Source organism: Dromaius novaehollandiae, chromosome 3, assembly GCF_036370855.1.
Source record: "Dromaius novaehollandiae isolate bDroNov1 chromosome 3, bDroNov1.hap1, whole genome shotgun sequence".
Lineage (NCBI taxonomy): Eukaryota > Metazoa > Chordata > Aves > Casuariiformes > Dromaiidae > Dromaius > Dromaius novaehollandiae.
In genome coordinates, this window is record NC_088100.1 from 2,961,189 (window position 1) to 2,975,468 (window position 14,280).

The following is a 14,280-nucleotide window of genomic DNA, read 5'->3' on the forward strand; positions in this document are numbered from 1 at the left end:
CATTCTGAGGAAAAATAATGAGGAAAAAAGTCCCTTACTTGCTTTTGGCCAGATACAGCCTTTCTGTTTATTTTTTACTGGGGCCCACAATGGTCTGTAGGTTTTAAAACATATTTTCCTGGGCCTTGATTCTCCTGTAAAATACAAATGAAGAATACCAAGCATGTTTTGAGAGCTTTAACTGTTATGGTTTTAAAGTGTTTTAAAATTCTTTAAAAAATCTTGATAATTTTTTTAATGGTGTTCCAATATTCTTCCTTCCATTTTGGGTAAGTATGTGCTGTCAGGTAAACAAAGTAGCAACCTTGAATTAAGCAACCAATTTTGCCTCATGTCAGTCTTCACAGGCACTGAAAACACTGCAAGATTGCTATCATCACTGTTAAATAGGTATTATAATAACACCTGGGTGTTCTCATATGCACGATCATTTTTCTCATTTTCCAAGGCATTTATTTATATTTGCTCCAGGCATCTAAGCTCTCAAACAAAATCTATGTACCTTAAAAAACTTCTTTTAAACACATAAGGTACGTAAGTACTGGTGGGAGAATAGTTAATAAGCCAAATGAAGTAGATGAGAGCATAGGAAAATCTTAGATTGGATAAATGTTGTAAAATGTTGAAGGTAGCAAGAAGGCAGTGCTGATATTAAAGGTAGCAAGAAGGAGATTGTGTCTGATGTGGAGAAGATGGCGTCTGAGTAGGAGCACAGACATGGAGTTGATGTGATGAGGGCAATGGACTTTAAGAGACGATACCAACAGTGGCATATTGGATAGATCAGACTGTTGCCTTCAAGTTGCTTGTTGCTAAAAGGCTGGACAGAAGATAGACTAGGCCCAAATTATGGCTCCATAAGTAGAATAATTTTGCACCATTGTACAAAAAATGTGCATAGAGGAGAGTATTTTTTCCTCACTTTGCTCTCTACGCTCCTTGTAACGCAGTCTAGTACTTATTTGCAGTGAGAGCACATTCGTAGCTCATACTCAACCTGGTGTCCACCACAATGCAAGGTCCTTCCCAACAGGGCTTAGACTATTCTGTACCAGTGCAGAAATTGTACTTCTCCTTGTTGAGCTTTGTGAGGTTTTTGCTGGCATATTCCTGAATTTTTTTAAGGTCCTACTGGGCTGAAGCTCTACTGTTTGGCATGTCCACCCTCACCCCCAATTTAGTCTCATCCTCAAATTTCCTGAGTGTGCTTTCTGTCACATTGTTCATGCTATTGTTTAAGATATTGAATAATATTGGCCCCAGCATCAGCCTGTGGGGTAACCTGCTACACATGAGACATCACAATATTGATCGCTGACTTTTGAGTTGGGTGGTCCTGCCATTTTCAATGTCTAGTGTCTAGCAGGCTGTTCTTCCACCCCATAACTTCTCAGCTTACAAATGCAAATACGGTAAGAGATTGTGTCAAATGCCCTACTAAAGTCAATATGCATTATATTACATCCATTGCTTTGTCCTTATCCACATAGCCAATCATTTCATTGTGGAAGGCAGCTTGGCTGGTCAAGCATGATTTTTGCCTGTGGTAAATCTGTGCTGACTATTCCTGATTACCTTCTTCTGTGCTGTGTGTCTGGAAATGGGTTCCAAGAGGACACGCTCCATGATCTTTCCCGGACCAGTTCCAGACATAGTTCCTCAGTCCTCTTTTTCTTAAAAATGGGTGTTGTGGTAGTCCATTTCTTGCCATTAGAGACCTCCCCCGATCACCATGATTTTTCTAGATAACATCACATCTAGATATATCATAGCGTTGTACAGTCGCATCAGCCAGCTTGCTCAGCAGCCTTGGAAAAATCCCATGCAGCCCCATGGATTTAAATGCATCTAGCTTCTTTAGGTAGTTACAGCCTATTTCTCCCCGTATTGTTTGCTGCCACTCTCCTTCCTGACTGTGCTGGTACATGCAGAGGTCTTGGAGCCATCTTTGTGAAGACTTTGGCAAAAAAAGGTGTTGAGTGTTTCAGCCTTTTCTATACTGTCTGCTACTGGGTTGTCCTGCTCATTTATCAGTGCACCTAATTTTTCTCTGAATTTTCGTTTGCTATTATCATTTTTGTGGACAAATGCCCAAACCACAGGTGGCTGTGCCAGCTGGGTTAGGGGACTGTCCTGGGATATGTTTTCATGAGCTGATGGTTGTTGTCTTCTGTGAATGACACCTCTGGGCTCTCTTTGCACCTCCTGCACGTTGTGATAATTGCGTTGCTCCTCTTTGCGCGTCTGGGTCCCAGTGCTTCTGGTCACTGCCACTTTTTAGGTGTCAGATAAATAAGAAACTGAACACGAATGTCCTCTGTGTCTTTGTGAGATCTGTCGTTTGGCAGGGAGCCTCCCATGCCGAGAGTCCCTCATCGCCAGCCACACACTGCGTGAGTGCAGAGACCACCTCAGACTGCTTCCTCCTCTGCTGCACTCCAAGAGAGGGAAAAAGGCGACTGACTGACAAGCTTTAAAGTCCTGTGAAAAGTCAAAAGGCATTTGCTTTTCCATTTTAACTTGGTGACTAGAGGATTCTGTGAGACTTGACCTAGTTTGTGACTTCGTTTTTTTTTGTTTTATCTGAAGGTTGTTACTGATTTAGGGTCTGAGTCTGAGCAAATTATGCAGTAGAGCCTTGTATATTATACTGATTTCTGTGAAGTGCCTCGAAGTAGTTGGTTTGTGATATGCAAAGAGCTTGGTTTGTAGAAGTCAATGAAGCTGGGATAAATACCATACTGTGAATTGAAAACAGTAAAAATAGAAGTTTCACATACTCTCTTTGTGATCTAGTTGGATTTGTCTGATCTTCAACAAGTGTCTTAATATGGGAATCTGAGTATGTTTCGCTGTTTTCTTTCCTTGCAGTAGAGCTACTGCATTCATTTTTGAGAATTTTCTTTCATATGATTTTTATATAATGGTGTAATATAATGTCAAGGTGTGTAGTATAATTACATATTATTTATTGCTAATACCTGCCTAGTAGAACTGTTGTTTTCAGAATTAATTTTGGATACTATACTGCTGAAACATTGCTCTGTTTTTATGAGTAGATAAATATATGTTATTCAGACTGTTAAAACTTTAATTGACTATTTTATTTTATGATTGTGGTAGGGTCACTAGTCACGGAGCCCTAAAAATGTGGAGGCACCCTCCTGTGCAAGACTTTATATAATACCATATATATATATTTTGCATATGTGTGTGTCTATATATATGCTATATATGTGTATATATATACACACATATGTTAGATAATATATATACATATGCAGCAGCATATATATCTGTAGTGCATTAACAGATTTTTTGAGGCAGTCAGGGTGCACCTCATGGGTGGACAGTCTTATAATTGTTTAAATCTATTAAACCTCTTGGCTTTTTATTTATAGATTAATTGATTAATAATTGCAAACTTGAGGGAGGTCATTGTGAACTTCTGTCTGACCGTCCGTATAAAAAAGAGTACAACATTTCCGTGAATTAATTCTTACTTGCGTCAGACCCTGCTTTTTTAGAGAAAACTTTGATTAAAAATGTCCTTTGATCGAGAATCCATTGCAGAATTTTATAAATTGTTCCAATATTTCATAACTCTCCTCATTAAAAAGTGCATATTTTGAATCAGTTTGTTACGTTTGAACGTCAAATCATTGAAACTCATTACAGTTTTCTTTGTGAGGCTGAAAAGCTCTGTAGTATGTTTTCTGGTTTACATGAGGTACTTCAGATCATAACTAAATTGCTGGTTTACCTGTTTTAAAAAAAACTACAGCCAGACAGAAACTAAACAAAGTGAACTTTCTTTGTCTGCTAGCAGAAGGTATGTTCTACAATCCTTTATCATTCTTGTATCTTTTTCTTAAACTGTCATCAATTAGTTACCATCTTCCTTGAGTTATGGTTAGCAGAAGTAGACACAGGATTTTACCAGTGATAGCGTCAGGATCAGCTGCAGCCTTATTTCTAATCAGTATTTTCCTGTTTGTATATCAAAGGATAACTTTAACCTTTCAGACCACAGCGCTTAACTGATGGTCGACTGTAAACCTGAAAGTGTTTCTAAATCATTGGTATCGTATCTTATTATATTTTTAAGTTTATGAACTGATCTGCATTTGGTTTGACTATTCCATTTAATTCTAAGGCAATAATATTTCACATTAGGTTCATACAACAGTGAATTTCAGTTATATGTAGAACTAGTATTTCAGCTTGGCATATTGAACTCCAGAAAAAGTTGTGTTGAATGATTTTGTTGAGACATCAGTACTAGAGAAGAATGTGGCTAGCAAGCGTAGCAAATTGAGATTTGGAGAGAGTTCTAGGTTGGCCCTTGTCGTTTTATGTTAGTTTGGTATTCAAATCTAGCATGAGTAATTCAGCTTTAGTTGCCTTGATGCTCTTAATACAGATATGTGATCTTTGAGTGAAAGGGTGGGATCAACTCTACCTAAATTCATTTAAGCTAGGATTTGGTGCTCAGGGGGGATCTAAAAGTCTGTATAAATATCTGATGGGAAGGAGCGAAGTAGGTGGAGCCAGACTCTTCTCAGTGGTGCCTAATGAATGGACAAGAGGCAGTGGGCATTGAAATACATGAAAATCTGTGAGGATGTTTGAACCCTGGAATGAGTCTCCATCCTTGGAGATATGCAGAACCTGACCAGACAACGTCCTGAGCTACCTGCTCTAGGTGACCCTGCATTGAGCAGGGAGGTTGGACTAGATGATCTCCAGAGGTTCCTTCCAACCTCAACGATTCTGTGATTCTCTAAATCCGCCTATCCATAGTGGTGGAGGCAGCAGCAGTGTCCATCTTTTCCAGGCTTCTCCAGTGATTACAGAACTCCCTCAGGAGCTGGGCGATCTGGGTTCTTGGTGATCCTCTTCTGTGGGGAGGCTGAAATGATATGCCAAGCAAATGCTTCAGAATACGTGGCCAAAGTGTACCCTGGATGACAGCATCTTCGTTTGTGACTGCAGCACTCCCAAGTGTGTCTCCTTTCCTCGAGGCTGGATCCAGGCCCTCTAGTCTTTTCTCTTTTTGGCCACAGGACTCTTGTATTTTTGGATGTGTAACTGTCTGACCAGTAGTAGAGCAGGGCATGCCGTCAGTCTCACAGTATACTCCAAGTCCAGGTGATTAGAACAGAATTTAAGAAAGCTTCATGTTTCCCCAGGCTGAGCAGAAGCTGCAAGGCAGCTGTCTCATTTTATGAGGGCACTAGTGGACATCACAACTTTTGCATACCCATCCTGAGAAGAGAAGTTAGGAGACTGGACCCTCATTGAGGGAGGCAGCCGACGTTCCATGTATTTGCAGTTGAGTTAGGTAAATAATAACATGAGCTGGATCAACCTCTGGAAACACTTCTGTTTTTCCTCAAGTTCCTGGAGGACATACGGAAGCGATGCAACAGACATCACTTGCTCTTCCTTCAGAGAAATTCACTTCTTTCTATTAAATTTATGCAGAGCATAGGTAGATATTTAGTGGGGACTGCTTTGCTCTTCCTATGCTGTCCCCTTCCTGTTGGAGTAGCACTTGTTTTTCACAGGATTTAGGGTGGATTCTACCCAAATTGTCTGTATGTGAGCAGTAGTATTCCTTAATTTCTTATTTGGTGTTTATTTCACAGGAGATTTTTAGATGAGATGATGTTAGGAATGATATGTCGCCTTAGAAACCTCACTTTCCTCTCGTTTAGTTGATTTTTAATGTTGCACGTAGTTGGAGACCTTTTGAAGCTGTATAGTTTCTGAACACAATGAAAATAAATAAACATTCAGAAAAGGAACTAACCCTTTAAATTGTTATGGAGCTTGTTTTGCTTCTATGCCTGTTCGTTTTAGCAGAATTTCTTTTGCTGCTAGTCTTTTTTACCATGCTTAAAACAATGAACAGCAATCATTGAGGTCAGACTAGTGGGCTTTGGCAAGGATACTTTGATTTATTCCGTTCCCTTTCCCTTTGAGGAGCTGGCTGGCTGCAGTGCACATGCTGCCAGGTCCGGAGGGAAGGGGTGCTAGGGCTAAAGCACAGAGCTTTTCTGCATGCTCGTGGCCTGGTACAAAGACATCCCGCTGGAATTTGATCCCTGTGGGCACGGGCATTGGATCATCCAGTGCTTTTCTGAAAGAAGAATTTGAGTTGCTTCCATTTTAATTGGTAGGTGTTCAGTATACATAAAAATACAGTTTAGTTCAATACCAATTTTTAAAAACTGGGTATTTTTGGAGTTCACGTGCTAGAGATCCTTTGCATTTTGCAGAGCTAGGTATCGTTAGAGCATGGGATAAGAACACAAGTTACAGCAGGCTTTAAATCACCTTGCGACTGAAAATTCAGAAAGTCTCACTTCGAATGAGGAAGCCTGACAGGATGCCAAAATTTGCCATTTTGATGCAGCAGTTGGCATTCTGGAATAGGAGGCCTGAATTCTGCTTGGTTCATCCTAGAAAAAAAGCAACAGTTAGTTAATCTGTGTCATCAAAATTTAAATTACGCTGACTTGTAATGGTTTAGGGGCCATTAAACTGGCCAAGCTTACTGGATCTCACTGAGCTGTGATCGTTGACTATCTTAAATCCTCGATACTTCCCCACCAAGGGGAAAAGGCAAAATAGAGAACTACTGAATGGGATAGTGTGATATTTGTTATTTGTGAATTGTGTATGTTGTGCAAATCTTGAGCTGATGGCCAAAGAGGCAGTTTTTATAGCCTGTTTATACTGCGTAGAGCTAGGGAGAAGATCTGGTCCTTTATGCTTATTCAGGTCCAAACATATATTCAGTGTTAGCTTGAGAAGTTTTAAACAGATTTATACTGATGGTCTGATAATTTGTGGGATTGTGTAAGACAGAAGACTTTGCAATAGAATTGCTGAGTAAAACACAGGCTTAATGGTTTTCAGGACATTGTTCGGCAAGATATGAGCAATAAAATGCAAAACAGTTGCTTTTTTTCCTTTAATGATTAAAAAAGTCTATTAATCACAGGCAAATACAAAAATTATATACAGACATCAATATAGTGGCACTGTATCGTATCCAAAATGCTGATTCTAGAGTGAGGTTATGCCTCAGAATGGAGCGCACAAACTTCTTAATATACGGATGGATTCTCTTAAGGTTTAGAAGGATTAATTTAAGTTTTCCACGTGTTTATTTTCCTGATACAGTGTTTTAAGTAAAGAACTATCTAATTATCCATTTTTACCAAAGATTATATGGAATAGGCGTTAAAAAACAGGAGATGTGACTTCCCTAGGAGCACGTTGAGTAACAACATCATATGTGCTATTGCATTTCTTAAATTTCAATTCACCTTTCTAATTCAGAAGAGTTAATTACTTATGTCTTCATTCTAAGAAACACTCTTTGCATCGAATTCACTCAAGCCATCAATTCCCATCAATTATTAGATTTCATTACAGTTTCACGGGGTATGCTGAGATTCAGATAGGAAAGAATGTAAAATAGGGTGTGTTTCTTTGCTAAAGTACCTCACTCACGGTAACTTTATTATTTGAAAGGCAGCTTCTGAAATCTGTGGTTACAATATCTCTACAGGTAGATGTGCAATGCATTTGCCTGAAAATAGTGCCTGTAAAAAGTTAATATGCCGTGGATTTTTCTCTCTCATTTTTGTTTGCTGGTTTGCAGTTTCTGGGGTATTTCTCTCTAAATGTTAAACAGCTCCGTTTTGAAGCCAAATATATAACTACAAATATTCTACTGTCACTGCAAAAACCAGGAATTGCCTTATAACCAGGCCTTAGATTTGCATTTTGGAAGGTGTTGCAAGGAGAGGCAAAGGTTGCGTCAATCGGAGGGGTTTTGTTGCTGTTTGCGCGCGCTCTTTGCTCTCGGCAGCTCGAAAACAAAACGAAAGCTAGCGTACACGCGCCGCGCGCGATGCATTAAAAGCCCACAAGAGATATGTTTACAGAGCTGCATATCCAGCTGTCAAATGCTGCTCCCAGGGTAACACTGCATTGATGAAAACCCGGCGCTGCCTTATCACCTCTAAGTACGTTGTAATATAAAGGGCTACGTCATTCATCAGCGAGCCCTCTGCACGAGAGAAAAAAAAGAGGAGAAAATCTCCTGTTTGAGTCCCCGGAGCTCCTCGTGGACTACTTAGCATGCTCCTCACGGGCTGATGTGTGCGCCGGCATGAAGCGGCGTTGCACAAAGCTCTGCCCCTCAGGACTGCGGCGGGCCTGATAACGGAGGCAGCTCTCCGCGGGGTTTCTCCTGGCAACGCGACGCGGGTTGCTGGGAAACAGAATTACTTAAGTGAGTAGAAACTTTACCCAACTGGCAGCCTCTTGAATGCAAATAAGGCTTGAAGGAGACTCCTATTACTGATACCGTAATTTCACTCTCCGAAATTAAAAATGAATTCAAAGGTTCTTTATTCAGAGGATTATGTGTAGATGCTGCTCTGAGGAATTATTCTAAATTGTGTAATAAAAGAGGATAATTATTTCTGGTAAAAGGTAGTAGCATGGTGCATAATATTGAATAGCTCCTCGTTACTGTGGTTTTGAAAAGGGATGTAACATGTAAATACCCCAAGTTTACATTCTTAAATACACCTGTCAATTATGAGAATTAAACCCAAGACTTACACTTGCATAGGTTATTTTTTCACTAGAGGATATTTTGTACTATTTTGTCTGGGGTACATACGAAGTCTGAGATTTGACTCTTTTCGCTAATAATTTCTATCCATTTTATCTTTAGTGGAATTTTTGCATGGGGCTGACCTGACATGTAGCTGGTTTTGTGATTTCAACTCAGAAAACAAGATTGAGAGAAGCATCTCGCTTTCTTCACTTGGTCTGCATGCTGTAGCTGGAAAACTCTGTGCTTAGCTGCGAAAGATCGGTGGAGCCATTTGTATCTTGTGTCTGCGTAACTCGGTTGCCCTGACTTTCTTCTTTTTAAATATGATAGTTGGCTGACTTTGCTGTGGTCACACCAGCACAAAGCTAGTGCAATATAAGGAAGATGAGGTTGGTTTTATATATATGATGGACTGTTACAGCCATTGAAATGCAAGTAGGCATTACAAAATAAATTGTAATAAATCCGATTGTGCACTGGGTAGCACAGGTGCTTCTGCAAGTCCTGCATAGCTAATGCAGACGTGGCTGGAAACCTGGGATTAGGCTGCCCATTGCAGCTTCTCCTTCCACGTGAGATGGGCGAGCACGGGGGAAATGCGTGTTGGCTTTGCGTTGCGCCAGGTCCGGAGCTGGTGGGCTGCAGGACTGGAAGGGACTGTCTGGATCATTGGCTCCGGCATGCTCTGTGTGTTTGTGTGTGTGTGCACGTGTCCTGCTGAACTGATAGAGCAAAGACAGTATTTATACCACCTACAGAAATACTTAGTTATTATATAGGGAAAATAGATATTTGTGTGTTTAATTCATCTTACGATGAATGTCAAAAGACATGTAAACAGTCCAGGTGAGTAGTGCACTGAATATACCTATTTCTTCCACCGGTGCAAGGGGTGACTATCCCAGATGTTGGCCTGTATAATTGTAGCCAGCGAAAGGGAGAGGACGTGGATCTTGCCTTTGCTCTCGGCAACCCAGTCGTGCAGAATGCTTCATGGGCCCGTTGACCTGCATTGGAATTACGTAGCTGTTTGCTGCTGGGTCAATAGTTGATGTTTCTGTCCCTGTCTTCCATTTGAAAGAGTTTTCCAGAACTTAACAGATATGACTATTGAAATGTTCTTTTAATTTTCATCCTATTAATTATTGCTCTTTTTATCTCTTTGTTTATTGTGCCTGCATTGTCATTTAGCATGTCTCTGTTTTCTATTATTTCCTTGACGAGAGGAGAGATAGACAGTGGTCGTAGTCCTCATCCTCTGCTCTGTTAGTGAGTCAAGCTATTTTAAGCCCTTCTCAAAAAATAGGTCGCTTTTCAAAAATACTTCGTAATCATACTTTTCAACATGGTTGATCTGTGCTGTATATGGTATTCAAGCGAAAGGTAACTGGGATGGAGACTGAAACTAGACAGGACTGTGGTTTACATGGGGGTTATGTGAACAGGTTAGCTTGGTGTAAGCCAGGTGTGGATTTACAGCCTAATAACTACTCCAAGTAACTGCCTGCGTCAGGCCTTTGTTGTGCAGTAAATGCAGAGTAACTTATCTGGGTTTCGTTGAAAGGTAAGCTATATTGCATTTACCCCAGGGTAAAAGAGTGCAGTGACCAGAGAAGTAGCTAATATGCTGAGAATTTTGTTTGTGTGAATCATTTTTCTCTTCTCTGTTTTTTCCCAGAACAGCACAACTGAACTTATTTAGGGAATAATGTTATTTAATGACCAGCCCTGTAGTTCATGTTCAGTGTAAAGTCTTGAAAAAGTGTTTGCCCAAGGAGTTAACCTGGTTGCCCTGAATCAAAGCTGTCTTTTTTCTTTTACTCTTCTCATTAAATGCCAGCTCACAGAGTTATAATTTTATTCTTTCTTTTCTTTGGTTTTCTTGGTTAATGTTCATATACAACATTTGCAATAATAAAAGAATTTCATGTGAGTTAAGTTGTTTGCATATCTAACTGTAAAAATATGTAAAAAGTATTGTCAGAACCTTATTCTAACTAAAGTGATACAATGAAGGAAAAAAAGGAAGTACAATATTAAAAAGCCTCACACTTTAATTGATTTGAAAGTAGGTAAGTGCAGAATAGACCTTGCATTAGTTTACTATACAGCAGATTTAAGGTTGTTTGAATGTTTCAGTCATTAATTTCTGTGTCATAGTCATTTTGTGTTTCTTTGATGCGTAACACTAACCTTGAACTTTTTTGGTTTAAAATCTTACATGGTTTAATAAAAATTACAGAAAACTGAAGTTGAGGCCAGGTACATAATTGTAATTTAAAGGTATACATTTGACAGGAACTTTTTGTTTTCTGTAATTTTTATTTAGAAATTTATTCGTGCTTTGTGAATGTTGAATTGTTCCGCTTGTAATTTGTGGTGTTAAAGGCATTGTTTTATCTTTGCATGCTAATATTTTATTTATTACATATAGACTTAGAGTGGTATGGTTACATCTGTATATTGCTCTCATTTTGATATTTGCAAATTTTTATGATACATATCAAACTTGCATTCAGATTTCTAGTACAATTAAAAGTATACATAAATAAGTCCTTAGCTCGAAAAAGATAAAAACTTGTGGAATATATAATGGTGGTTATTACAGTTTCTTGTTTATTGCTCCTAGTTCCTTCTTGATGCAGATATGCAAAATTGCACTTAATGGAATTTCATCCACTTGGGTGAGAAGTTTATTTGGTCCATAGTTTTGAAGATGAGATCTTATTTTCTATAGAGAAAGGTGGCCACTGTACATTATATCTGTATTTTTACTTTAGTCTGGGCTTGATTTTTCAGGAATTTGAGTTTCCAGGAGTCACAGAGGGTGTTTCAGGGACTACTCAAATTTCAGGAATGGCTGAGAAGCAGAACTCTAGTGGGTGCTAATGTTTTTGATCGATGGGAGACAGAAAGCTCCCACTTTGAGGACACAAGCACTGGTCAGAGATTTGTTCTCTGAGACACCGTCTGATGAACAGCCATCAGCACAACAGAGCTGGCATGACACTGCTTCTAGGAAGAACCCTGCATGTCATTTCAGCGTTCATCCTTCTCCTTCACCCTTCCTGGAACCCTGTGAGAGGAGCTGAAGCATCATGCAAGGGATGCTCGTTCCATTAGACAACACAAGTGGTCAGACATAGCAAGCGTGAGTATTAGCAACAAAGCATGCCACATCCCGGACTATTGTCATCCTGCAATGTCAGACCTTTCCCACTTTATCCGTAGCTGTCCTTGGGTAGGAGAAATGTTTCAGTGTTGCAACAATCGCTCTGAAAAAGGAAATACAGAGTGGTTCTCGTTAGTGACAGTACTGGCCTGCCTACTTTTCTTGAACATCCAAGGCGTAATCCCGAAGGCGTTGTGACAGAACGTTCCCGTTCTCCAGAGCTCTTTCTATTTGACATTTCCCATTCATCTTTTCCTACTTATGGGCTCAGAAATGCACTTCCTGGTCCATCAAACATTGAAAGCCTGAACATTTCTGCCCAGAATCTAGTTGTATATCTGTGGCCAATTCAGTCCATGCACAGTCCACTCCCAGAGCAGGAGCAGGAGCAGCAGTAGAGGAGAACAGTTGCTGATTAGCTGGCAGGCTGGGTCAGGGGCGGGAGGACTGACTTCTGGCCTCCCTTTTGGATAGCAAAACAGAATGCAGAGACAAGGACTAGCACCTGCTTTATTTGGAGCACGGGATCATAGGATAATCCAGTTGGAAGGGACCTCAGGAGATCATTGACTCATGAGAGCAGTAGATTGGTAACTGATCTTCTAGTTTCTTAGAGGACAGATTACAGACAGAAGGATGTCAGCAGCACAGTGTACCAGGTTAGACTAGAGGCAGTCTCCCACACAGCTTTCCAAAACTCCTCGCCTTTATTAGAAAAATCTGCTCACTGGTCATCAGATATGAAAATGCTCAGGAGGGAGGATACAGGAGAACTTCTCAGGAATGTGGTCTTTGACCAGTACAGCCAGGCATTGGGATTAAAGCACTGTCAGCAGCATAGCATGCTCCTCTACAAAGCCAGTGTTTTACAAACATAACTGGAACCAGCCCCTCTTTCTCTCTGGTAGTCTAACCAGTAGGTTGTAGAACTGGCATTTCTAGGGCTGATTCCAGGACCTGGCTATTTTTCACAGACTCCTGAACACTTACCTTCGTTTCGCCTTCCCTTCTCTCAAGAACTTTCATTCAGATGATTTTCCTAGGAGTCATGCCAAGGCACTCAGCTTAGCCTGATGATTTAGGTAAAAAGAAACAAAACGGGGCCTTGATGTGGAGATGCCTCTGTGGGTAAGGTTCAGCCAACTTTGTATTGCATTGCATCTCTCCAGACCTTAGAAATGTTTGTTAATTATTGTCTCAGACTCATTGCTGAGAGACATCAAGCCATCCAGCTGAGTGGAGTGCAGCTGTACTAGCAGACCAGATGCCAGTGGATCGCTGACTGAGTGGTGACAGGCCAAAGAAGGTTTTTGGACTCAGATGTGAGCACTGACACAGCAAGTGAGAACTAGCCCAAAGGGAGGTGCCAACAGGCTGAGATACCCTCAAGAAATGAGAGAGAGACAAGCAGCCTCCATACTGTTGAGTGTGCCTGCTGATGTTCTTTGCGACGCTTGGGGATAAATGCTGTGTCTCATGGCATTGCGTATGTTTGTAAGGATGATCTCTATGGTGGACCTCCTTGTCCCTGATTGTTGATAGTCAGTAGTGTTTGGACTGCAGAGGGTGATGTTACCTGCTAGGCAAGGAGATGAGAGCCCGTAAGATTGTTTGTAGATATTGTGTGCAGGCGTTGTCCTTCTTACCCCAACAGGGATGTATGAATCTAGTTTTGCATTCGTCAAGGTTGACCTGATGTGTGATGCAAGGAGCAGAACTGAAATCTCGTCTTAAAGAGGTTGCACTGAAAGAACTTTTAATAAATTAACCTGCTCAGAGTAATAAAACTTAATTTTAGTAGTATCTTCTGCTATGGAGCTATGAGGAAGCAGTTAAGATACAGTGAAAGGAAGTTACAAAAACAAAAGAACATGTTTTAAATGTAGGCAGAGTTTTGTTTAGATGTCAGGCTGCATCTTACATAAACAATGACATAAGAACAGATGATAGTATGTTTTTATTTAGCTGGCCTATATCAGGTCACAGTGTCAAAAAAACTTACCTGGTCTGTGAGTTCTGTAAGGGCAAGGTTTCAGATGGCCATGCAAGATGGTCGATGCTGTGGCATTTCCCTTTTGGCCTTTGCCTGCCTGCGTGTAAACTAGATTTCTTGCTGGTTCCTCTTGAAGTGGAGACAGGAAGGAAAAAAACCCCTCTCATAAAAATATATGTTTACCTATGAGTAAAATGTTCATTTTCTCACAATCGAGAATTAGGTTGCTTTACGTATGCATCCAGCAATATCACCCAAGCAGTCTCCAAAATGGAAATTGAGCTATTAAACGATTAGGACAATTAAATGAGGTATAATTGTGCTTCATCCACATACTTTTTTTCTTTTTAGCAATTATAATCAGCCTGTTGATTATACCCTACCCTGTATTCAGAAATGACCTTACTTAAGCAGCTTCATAAAAGATGATAAAAATGGGATTGAGGACAGAAGACTGAAGAAAGTTAC

At 40.3% G+C, this 14,280-nt stretch overlaps 1 protein-coding gene across 2 annotated transcripts in view; it reads left to right on the forward strand.

Moving 5' to 3' along the window:
• MSRA (methionine sulfoxide reductase A) overlaps window positions 1–14,280 on the forward strand; it is a 276,740-nt gene that overhangs the window by 724 nt on the left and 261,736 nt on the right. The window lies entirely within an intron of this gene.